Raw genomic sequence first — 11,862 nt, forward strand, 5'->3', positions numbered from 1 at the left:
GAGATCGCCTCAGTTTTGATATCCATTACTCTCACGAATACACGAGCGTGAATTTGCTGACCAAAAACTATAACAGTGGCGGCAAATTGTGAGCCTCTGAAGTAGGCTAGAACCAAACGCGTGGAGATGCATGTTGATCCACACGCCCATGCCGAGAGACACATGCAAAATATACAGGCGGCAGGGTTGGGATCGAACTCCACGACCTCCTGTATGCCAAGCGAGGTAATGAACAAGTCCCATCCTTCTCGTGACTTGTCCTGGCCAAGACCGCTTTCCTTCACACTCAACTGGATGTCTATACAACTTGCCACGTTTATATCTCGTTTTAGCTTTTTGTTAAATGTTCTCTGTTCTCTCTTCCATGGCCACAACCCGAATGTCAACACCGGTGATTTTTACTTATTCAAAACAGCCTTCTTCCCACGAATCGGAATGCTGCTGCTTTTTTTTCCTCTTACAGCCGCTTGAAATGAAGCTTCCGCAACAATGACAACGTTGCGTTTTGTACGCAGGCAGAAACATTCTGAGACCAGCCAGGGGTCAACCACCAGCCGGCATCATCGCTGACGGAGTGTGCCCAATCTTGCATGTGCTTCCACCACACTTGTGTACACACACACACACTTGTGTACACACACACACACTTGTGTACACACACACACACACTTGTGTACACACACGAACGAGACACACACACAAACACGCGTTGTGGGGAAACTCGAGCGCCGGGGTAAATATTTGACGAGCGCCGGGTCGCAGCTGCCGCGGGGTTCTGTGGTACCACCGCGGGGTTCTGTGGTACCACCGCGGGGTTCTGTGGTACCACCGCGGGGTTCTGCGGTACCACCGCGGGGTTCTGCGGTACCACCGCGGGGTTCTGCGGTACCACCGCGGTTGTTCTGCGGTACCACCGCGGGGTTCTGCTGTACCACCGCGGGGTTCTGTGGTACCACCGTGGGGTTCTGTGGTACCACCGCGGGGTTCTGTGGTACCACCGCGGGGTTCTGTGGCACCACCGCGGGGTTCTGTGGTACCACCGCGGGGTTCTGTGGTACCACCGCGGGGTTCTGTGGTACCACCGCGGGGTTCTGTGGTACCACCGTGGGGTTCTGTGGTACCACCGCGGGGTTCTCGCTGCAGGTGCTGCCCTGCATCACCCCCCTCACTCCTCCTTATGCCCTCGGCCCGTGTCATCCGTACGACAGACAGACCCCGCTGTGCCCTCTAATTTATCACATTAACATCATGCCAATTGCTCACGTTAACATCATGCTAATCCCTCACATTAACGTCATGCTAATTTATCACGTTAACATCATGCGAATCCCTCACATTAACATCATGCTAATCTCTCACATTAACATCATGCTAATTTATCACATTGACATCTGGATAATTTATCACATTAACATCATGCTAATCCCGAACATTAAAATCATGCTAATCCCTCACATCAAAATCATGCTAATCCCTCACATTAACATAACCACTTCCGTGCCCTCGTCTAGGAGGGCGCTCTCCTTCTATCTTACAGTTACATGCTAATCTCTCACATTAACATCATGCTAATCTCTCACATTAACATCATGCTAATTTATCACATTAACATCATGCTAATCTCTCACATTAACATCATGCTAATTTATCACATTGACATCATGCTGATCTCTCACATTGACATCATGCTAATTTATCACATCAACATCATGCTAATCTCTCACATTGACATCATGCTAATTTATCACATGAACATCATGCTAATCTCTCACATTAACATCATGCTAATTTATCACGTAAACATCACGCTAATCTCTCACATTAACATCATGCTAATCTCTCACATTAACATCATGCTAATCTCTCACATTAACATCACGCTAATGTCTCACATTAACATCACGCTAATGTCTCACATTAACATCACGCTAATGTCTCACATTAACATCACGCTAATCTCTCACATTAACATCACGCTAATCTCTCACATTAACATCACGCTAATCTCTCACATTAACATCACGCTAATGTCTCACATTAACATCATGCTAATCTCTCACATTAACATCATGCTAATGTCTCACATGAACATTATGCTAATGTCTCACGTCAACATGATGTTAATCTATCACATTAACATCATGCTAATTTATCACATTAACATCATGCTAATTTTTCACATTACCATCACGCTAATATCTAATATTACCATCATGCTAATCTCTCACATTAACATCACGCTAATCTATCACATTAACATCATGCTAATCTCTCACATTAACATCACTAGCCCCGGCCACTTCTTTTTGACCCTTGGGCTACACCCATTTCAAACCTTTTAAAGCAGTCTGCCTCGGCAGCAGACCAAGGCTTTCCCACCTGATGACGGACGCTTGTGTTGCGCCCGAAACGTCGTGATTTATTTTATTTTACCTAGTACGTGACCTTACCGAAAGAACCAATGATTAGGTAAAGGTAAATTTACGAACGGTTAAACCCAACAAAGGCGTCGTGGCCCCTGGCAATCGGTGGCTCATTGCGTCGCTTGGCGGATTCGGCGGCGTTCTTCGCTCGAAAGGAGCTTCTGAGCTGCCCTCCCGAAAGGGAGCCATGGTCTCTCCTCTTCCACGCCGGCTCCATGTGTCGGAAGAGGTGCGAGTATCCACGCTTTACTCCACCGATCATGACCAGCCGATCGATTCACTATAACAAACCCATTTTAAGTACAGGGCGGTCCAGATGTCTTGTGACACCCAATAAATGTGTCCCTAATATGCCTTGCCTTTGCATATTAATTTCAGTTTAAATAACCCTCACTTTAAGTTTTGTGTACGTTTTTTGAGCATTACATGGGGGTGGGGAGGGGGGTCAAGACATCTGGACCACCCTGTACTGCATAGTGCTGAGTGGACAAAGGTGGGAGCGGGAAATTTAAGAAACCTGCCGCAACCGGGAGATGGAACGTAGCCGGCGGACCTGCGGATTGAAAATCTGGTGCTCTAAAGAAATGGGATTCACCCAGTTGGGTAGAGTCGTCTTTATCGGCCATGATCGCTCCACTGCTGGATGAGGGTTTCCGCATGCCGTCCGCGTCGGGGGGGGGGGGGGTTATTTGACCATACTTTACCACGCTTGTCAGTGCGGGTTGGTGGAGTAGGCGGCAGGCGTGGAAGGGTTAAAGTAGAACTCGACAATGAATACTCTTTGGTTCTATTGGGTAAAGTCACGTAGGTGAAAATAAAATAACAAAAAATCACGACGTTTCGGCCACAACACAAGCGGCCTTCATCAGGTGAAGGGACGAGACTGTCTAGAATTGAATCGACAATGAATGTTGCTGCACTGCTCTCTGCGGCTAACCACGTGGCCTCACAGCAGTCTCTGTAACGCGATGGTGGCTAGGAGATGTTAACTACCTCGCCTGGTAAACAGGAGGTCGTGGGTTCCATCCCGACCCTAACGCCTGCTGCTGCTGCTGTATATTTTGAGTTTGCGTGTTCTGCCCGTTTGTGACGTGGATTTTTCTCTGGGTTCGGTTTTTTTTTTGACCTCCACATTTAGCATCAGCACGCGTTTACAGTATTCGGCTCCTGCTATAAATTTGCACATGAGGCGCTTCGTTGAGCTATCGCTTGTGGCCAGGTCGCTTCTGAAAAAGAACCGATATAGCTCAGTGAGCGTTCCTGGTAAAAAAGAAAAATAGTTAAATAGTTTTATTTTAAGAATGGTGTTCGCCTATCCAAGCACGATTATCCAGGATCAAACCGGCTTCGTGTTTTTTTTCGGGCGACTTGATCATAGGCAGTAGTTGAATTCCGAGAATATTATTGTTATCACAATATTATCACAGAGGCGTTGTTATTGTTGGACATTATTATCATTAGCTGGGCGCCTCCACCTTTTAACACAGACGGGCACAATGAGCGTGGTAAATGGCCGTGATGCTCGTGACGAGGGCTTGTTTTGAAAGCGAGATGATGTGGCCCCAAGTCTCGAACGTGTTCAAGTGACCTCCACCTCCCCACTGAACAAACTAGCCACATTCACTTAAGCCCTGGGTGTAAGGAACACGCCTCACAAAGGGTGATTTATGGATTAAAAACAGCGCCTGTGACCATAAGCACAGTCCTCCCAGAATGTCTCGTACGCTTCGGAGACAAGGAAAGCGGTTGGCAATGATGGCGATTCTGGACTGATGATTCCCAGCTAGAATAAATCAGTTTATACAATCGTCTGTTTTCCCTTCCGTGGGCGAGAATAGTTTGGGCGCAATGTTGACGTGAGTTGGTGGACTAAACGAGGGCTGTGTGCACCAAACACACGCAGTCTGGTGATGCGATGTGACATGCAAGGCATTGTGGGAAGCCGATCTTAATCTTGTCTTATGTAATAACAGCAACATTATAGGCACTAAATGCCAATGTCGAGTTATGTTAACCACGACGAGAGGGCGTCAGACTTCAGTAGTTTACTGTACAGTACGGATTTCAAGACCGCAATCGCACTACTGTCGCCTGTCTTTAACTTTCCGTTTCTGAAAGATATGTGATCATCGACCTGTCGATGTTCTGATGTGGTTGATGGTTACACCAGCGTCTTCGCGGATGAATTACAAAGTCAGGAGGTGTGTGATGTTTTGGTCTCGAATAAGGTGTTTATTCTGGACGTCCGCGTTGTTCCTGTCCGCCAGCGTTCGTCTGATCTTACAGACAGACGGATGGAGTTAATGGATAAATGCTTTCAACTTTAAGTGGCAAGTGTAAAAAAAACAGGATCTGAGATAAGAGAGATAATATATTATATATTCGGTAGACAAATACTGTATATGGAGAGGTATTGTAGTCTGTTTTTCTCTGGGGGATAATCTGCCGTATTTGAGGTACACTTTTTAATTGTTTGCAAACCACATATCCGAGGGCCTCTGTGTGCCATCTCGCCAGACTGCCAATTTTCAACTGGACTGACAAGCCCGTTTAATGAAGAGATTAAGGTTCCTGGAGACAAACGTGTGGTTTAAGTCACAACAAAGATTCTCAGTCTGCAGGCCAGCCAGGGTAAACAACTAACTCTTGTGTATTGCTCCAATCAGAACGATGCCATCTCGTTCCCTGTAAGTCTCGCCATAATGTATACAGCCTCACCGCTGTGTGTCTGGTCGGTACACTTTGATACAATTTAAGCCCAATCAAAACACAAAACGCGTGGCGGACACCCGGGCATGGGGGAAAAAAAAACTCTGGTCCCAGCAGTGAATTGACAAAAGGGCCTGTCAATGCTGGCCTCCGGTGTGGCCAGGGCAGGATGCGCGCCGCTTCCGAACATCGATGTGGAGGGAGGGGGGCGGGTGCGTGCGACGACAACGTGACAGCATTGCCGTGCGGGCACCATCGTCTCCCGACTGTGAAGTCCGTCAGGGCGTGCCGGGCAGAGTAGGTTGTTGTGCATAGCACGTGCTGGAGGAGGAGGAGGAGGGCTGACGTTCGTTCACATAGAAGATTGACAGGCATCTTGCATGAATTTATTTGCCTATCCGCTCAATCAATGTAATGTAATCGCGATCTAACGTTTGTTTAAAATCAGATTTGGGCCCACATCACTGCTGGTTTGGCTCACAAAGAACCGTCTGTGTTACATAAGCCACTCACATGATGCGCTGTACAGTATTCAAAGTTTGCATATCAGAATCAGAAAGGGTTTTATTCGCCATGAAAGTTCACACAGACACGGAATTTACTTTGGTAGGATGGTGCATACATTCAACATATAGGAATCTAAAATCTTAAATAAGTGGTAAACAAGTCTTACTATAATAAGGGTTCAAAGTCTAACACCAAGGGGCTAAAGTATATAAAATTGAATAAATATCGAATATAAAATAGCTATAAGATACAATCTAAAAAAAAACAAATAGCATAACATAGTTAATCTTTTTGATTTAAAGCTTTCGTGACTGCAGTAATTCATATTCTTAGTTCTTTCGGTAAAGTCACGTTGAAGGGAAACAACAAAATAATAAAATATATATAAAACAATAAAAATTATCACGACGTTTCGACCATAACACAAACGGTCTTCTTCAGGTGTGTTGGTTTGCATAAATGTATTTTTAAACGGTGTATTTATTTATTTAAAAAACGTTAGCGCCACGCGCAGCGATTTGGCAGTTTATTTAGGACTAGTCCATCTATGTTCTGAAAAGAGGAGGGGGGAGACGACATTTTTTTAATGTATGCTGTCTGAAAGCCACTGTAAGCGTGAACAATCAATTAAGACCTGAAATGGTTTATCAAATCTTTCCAATGATTGCTAAGATAGAATCCATCTTCTCGGTTGAAATTGTCTCTGTGCTTGTATATGTGGATAGCCTCATGAACGAACACAAAGCAGACCTTAAACACGGTAGGACCAACACCTCGGCCGTGGCAGATCATTGTTATAATTCAGTAGGCTCACATGACATTGACTTTTCCAAGACAGAGGTTCTTTGTAAGCCATCTGGCTACCATGAGAGATTCGTTCATGAGGCTATCCACATATACAAGCACAGAGACAATTTCAACCGAGAAGATGGATTCTATCTTAGCAATCATTGGAAAGATTTGATAAACCATTTCAGGTCTTAATTGATTGTTCACGCTTACAGTGGCTTTCAGACAGCATACATTAAAACAAAATTTCATCTCCCCCCTCCTCTTTTCAGAATATAGATGGACTAGTCCTAAATAAACTGCTAAATCGCTGCGCGTGGCGCTAACGGTTTTTTTTATAAATAAATACACCGTTTAAAAATAAATGTATGCAAACCAACACACCTGAAGACGACCGTTTGTGTTATGGTCGAAACGTCGTGATAATTTTTATTGTTTAATATATATTTTATTATTTTGTTGTTTCCCTTCAACGTGACTTTACTGAAAGAACTAAGAATATATAGTTAATATTGGCAAGGTGTCATTTTGTAGATAAAATGTTAAAGTCAGTGTAAGTCCTTGGCCTTGTTTAAGAGGCCAGCAGCGGATGGGAAGAAACTGTTTTTGTGGCGTGAGGTTTTGGTCTTGATGGACCGCAGCCTTCTGCCGGAGGGGAGTAGCTGAAACAGAGAGTGTCCAGGGTGGGAGGAATCGGCCACAATCTTACTCGCTTGCCTCATGGTCCTCGTGGTGTGCAGGTCCTCGAGGGTTGGTAGATTGCAGGCAATTACCTTCTCAGCAGTGTGGATGATACGCTGCAGTCTGCTCTTGTCCTTGGCAGTGGCAGCAGCGTACCAGACGGTTATGGAGGAGGTGAGGATGGATTCAATGATTGCTGTATAGAATTGCACCATCATTGTCTTTGGCAGGTTAAATTTCTTCAGCTGCCGTAGGAAGTACATCCTCTGTTGTGCTCTCTTGGTGAGAGAGCTGATGTTCAGTTCCCACTTGAGGGCCTGGGAGAGAATAGTGCCCAGGAAGCGGAAGGACTCAATTTTGACTGGGGAGTCGCACAGGGTGATCGGGGTGAGTGGGGTTGTATTCTTCCTGAAGTCCACAACCATCTCAACTGTCTTTAGAGCATTTAGCTCTAAGTTGTTCTGGCTACACCAGGTCACCAAGTTGTCAGCTTCCCACCTATAGTCAGACTCATCCCCACCCCAATGAGGGTGGTGTCGTCCGCAAACTTCAGGAGTTTGACGGACAGATGATTGGAGGTGCAGCTGTTGGTATACAGGGAGAAAAGCAGTGGGGAAAGGACGCAGCCCTGAGGAGTTCCGGTGCTGATGGACCTGGAGTCAGAGACTTGTGTTCCCAGCTTAACGCACTGCTTCCTGTCAGACAAGAAGTCTGTGATCCACCTCCAGGTGGAGTCGGGCACGTTCAGCTGGAAAAGCTTGTCCTGAAGCAGGGCAGATTTGATGGTGTTGAAGGCAGAGCTGAAGTCCACAAACAGGATCCTGGCGTAGGATGCTGGGGAGTCCAGATGCTGTAGGGTGAAGTGGAGGGCCATGTTAACTGCGTCGTCCACAGACCTGTTGGCTCTGTAGGCAAACTGACGGGGGTCCAGGAGAGGGTCTGTGATGGCTTTGAGGTGTGCCAGGACCAGGCACTCAAAAGACTTCATTACCACAGATGTAAGGGTGACCGGTCTATAATCATTTAGTCCTGTTGGCCTTAGCTTTTTGGGCACAGGGATGATGGTGATATATTTGTGCATTGGTAATACAGCACTGTACGTGTTTATGGGTGCAGCGGCAGTGCTTTGGTGAGCACCCTTTAGCGTTATGAACATGGGGAACCGAAGTTCGATTCCCGGTCACGCTCAACATCAGTGGCGAGCGAAATCTGAACTGATTGCAACCCGCACTGACCAGCGCGGTGAAGTATAGTCAAAACCTGCCCAGAGTTTGCTTTCACTGAACCAACGCTGCTTCAATGATGCGGTTCCAGAGGGCCGTGATATGATGTGTAAACACATCTTTTGTTTCTAATCTGGAGGGACATACGCTTGGGTATATCGTTAAAAAGGTGGTATAGGCTGCTGCGGTAGCAATTGATGGACATCACAGGGCAATGCAGAATAATTCACTGTCGTGCTGTCCTCCTCTGCTCCCACGACGTCCATGCTCTCTCGGCATTCACAAACCCTCCATCCAGCAATGGATCCATACAAGGGGCTGTACGCGTCCAGCAAAAACAAATAACAGAAAGCGATGCAGCCACCGAGGGGTGGGGTGATTGAAACGTCCATTCGGAGGCTGGCGCCTGTTGCCTTAGCAATGCACACATATCCACTGATGCATAACATCGCTCATTGACTTTTAAATGAACAGGTTTGAACTGTTGTCAAATCCACCGCTAGACGAAAGCCTCCCCATTCCGTGTCAACCATAGCGGCGGGGGGGGGGATGGTTCGACCATATTTGACCAACCACGCAGCGAGGGTCAGTGTGACCCCCGTCTTAATAGCAGATAGATCGCGTAGAAAGGTCACTCCCCGAAACGTCGACGATTGTTTACTTTCAGGGCCACGGTGTTATAGGCGCGTCTCGGGTAAACATTATTTTGTGATTTGCGCAACAAAAAGCCCAATGTGTTTAACTAGCAACAAAAAAACAAACCGGGTGGATTAGTATACAGTCATCGGAAGAAGCAAAGAAGGAACAAACAGGTTTTTAAAAATGATAATTAACTCCCACAAACACCCTGATGGGATGACCCCTTTCAGAGCCACTCGGCTGTATACTTTGGGGGGGGGGGGGTCACAGCGCAAGACAGTTCAGTGGCATTGCTGTAAGGGAACCAAATTCTGATGACGAGACACCGAATGTCCAAACCATTCCAGAGTTTCTCTTGTGTGAAGACAAATGCTCCTGAAAAAAACATGCACTCCAAATGCTGATGGGATGTGTAAAATAATATATATATTTTTAATCAAGTTATTGTACAGTTTCCACAACGACGCTAATGAGACCTCTGATGCAATGAAATGCTACCGTTGGGACCGAATGTGTCCATAAAGCAAAGGTCACGAATGCTCGTCACGAGCGTCGACGTGAAATCGATCAACCTCACGGCGGCGAGGGCCATTAAAATGTAAACAATTAAACAATCAGCCGGTTGGCTCTTTACCTTGAGTCATTTCCTAATCCGGCCGGTGCCATTGTTAAACATTCATTCTTCTGTTGTTGAGGACCCAGACATCCTCACCGTCGCCTCAATTCCCAATTCACAGCTCCCACCCAGCAGGGGGCGGGGGGCTGCCCTTCGGATCCTGCGCGTGTCTTTAATTTTGTGCCTTTTGGGACGTTTAACTTCTGGCGCTGAGCTAATCAGGTGTGACCGATGGCTAACGAGACACTTCCTCTAAATTCTGTTAACGATTACTCCATCTCGTTTGTTGTTGCATCAAGACGTTCGAATTGATATACACACACACACGTCATAGATGCTTTGTTTATCTACTACTGGATGAAGGTCTCCCCAAACCTTGGTTAGTGTGGACTGTTAAAGAGAGATAACCCCACGATGGGGTTAGATGTAACTCGCCCAAAGGCAGAGTTTGATTTCTATATTTGGGGGGGGGGATCGCCTTGTCCATCACATTAGGTATATCGGGAGCATATAATACATTGATTTTATATCAATTGTTCAGAGTCGCAATGCGCTAACGACTGCTCCGATCAACCGCTGCCACATACACCCTCGATGTATCACACGACTGACTGCAAATTGGGCAAAAAGAATAAAATAGCAACACCACGGCGCTGTTGCAAATTATGCAACGTTGACACATCCCAGACGGTAACAACACGATGTGGTGGTGTCCCTGACTCAACGCCAATTTCCCACGGGGAGTGTTTGAAGTTGTGTTCTACTGTTGTGTCGTGCGTTTGAGTGGAGCGGTGGCGCAGTGGTTACCGCCACACAACCGAGTTCGCGTTATGTCCACGGATAATTATAAGTAGTATTTAAAAAAATACTTTAAAAAAAAAAACACGCTTTAATGGAATGTACCGTACTAGTAATTGCAGAACTCCACGACTCCAGGAAGTGGCCCCGAAGTTTGCCATAACGTAAGGGGACCGTGGTGAATTAGACCCAAGCCGAAACATAACATATTTCAAAAAAATGTTTAAAAAAAAATCCTATTTTTAATGATAGAATATAGTATTGTCATCAGCATGACATAAGTATACCAAGTTTGCAGTCGATACCACATTGGGAAGTGGGATAAAATTTAGTTACAAGATTTGAGGATACAACAGAGTGAGTTAATAAAAAGCGTGTAATAATATAAATGGCTGGTTGGGTTGTCACCTTCTCAGGTACAACAATCGGGGACATGTGAGAATGCACACCGTCACACCGCTACATGCCAGTTGTGTATTCATATTATTACGCAACATTGAAAGGCTGGGGAAGTTAAATGTACCGGGAAGATCTCCAGATGTCCCAAGCCGTCCTGGGGAAAGCAATACAAGTGACAAGCCACCGACAAGCGAGTGATATCGAACCTTTTGAACCAGGCCCAGGGGCCTTCCTTGTCTCATCATCCTGCTGCGCTGACCAACGCGGTGAAGTATGGTCAAGCACCCCCCCCCCCGTCCAGCAGTGGATTAACAAACGGGCTATAAAGTACCGACCACGTGTTTGTGAGTCGCCCCCCAATCCGTGCGCGCGTTGGGTGCAATTGAGAATGAATGGGGCTGGACACGCTCGTCAATGCGGAAGAAACCCACCCCGCGAACACGTGCTCGCACTGTACTCACACTGTACTCCCACACGTGTTCCCCGCTTCCCCGTCACCAGATACAAGGATCTGCCACGACGGGCCCCCCCTTTTATTATCACCAGCCATGAGCTAATCCACTGCTGGATGAATGCCAACGCCGAGCCGTCCATGAAAAACCCTCACGACCCTGCACTACGACACTCAGCCTCGCTAACGCACGCGAGATGATGGGTCATGGCTCCATCTTTGCGTCCTCTCGGACGAGTCCCCATGGTGTAGAATTGCGCCGTGTACCGACGTGGATTTGCAGGAACGTCCTCTTTTTTTTGTTTGCCCCCCGACGTTTCTGGGAAATCCGTCGATCAGTTGCGCAATCAGCCGCTCAACGCGCTGAAGTTTGCGGGGTGCTGGACAGCAATTCTCTCCTGGTTATTGTGATCAAGGGTTGACCCGTCTCTGGGTAAACAGGGCCACGAAAGGCCCCGAGTATTTACACTTTAGAACCATTTCTCGAATGTGTTCCGTTCCACCTGCCGATGCGTTGAGGTTGCTCCATGCCTTTGTATTCTCGCAGAATTCACCACCAAATGTCAACGTCCCGTTGATTGCGGTGGTCCTCTGGCAGGCGGCAGGCAGCGAGGACATCATCATCTC

The sequence above is a fragment of the Petromyzon marinus genome, chromosome 47 (genome assembly GCF_048934315.1).
Source record: "Petromyzon marinus isolate PM22_M1 ecotype Great Lakes invasive population chromosome 47, UKy_Petmar_22M1.pri1.0, whole genome shotgun sequence".
Lineage (NCBI taxonomy): Eukaryota > Metazoa > Chordata > Hyperoartia > Petromyzontiformes > Petromyzontidae > Petromyzon > Petromyzon marinus.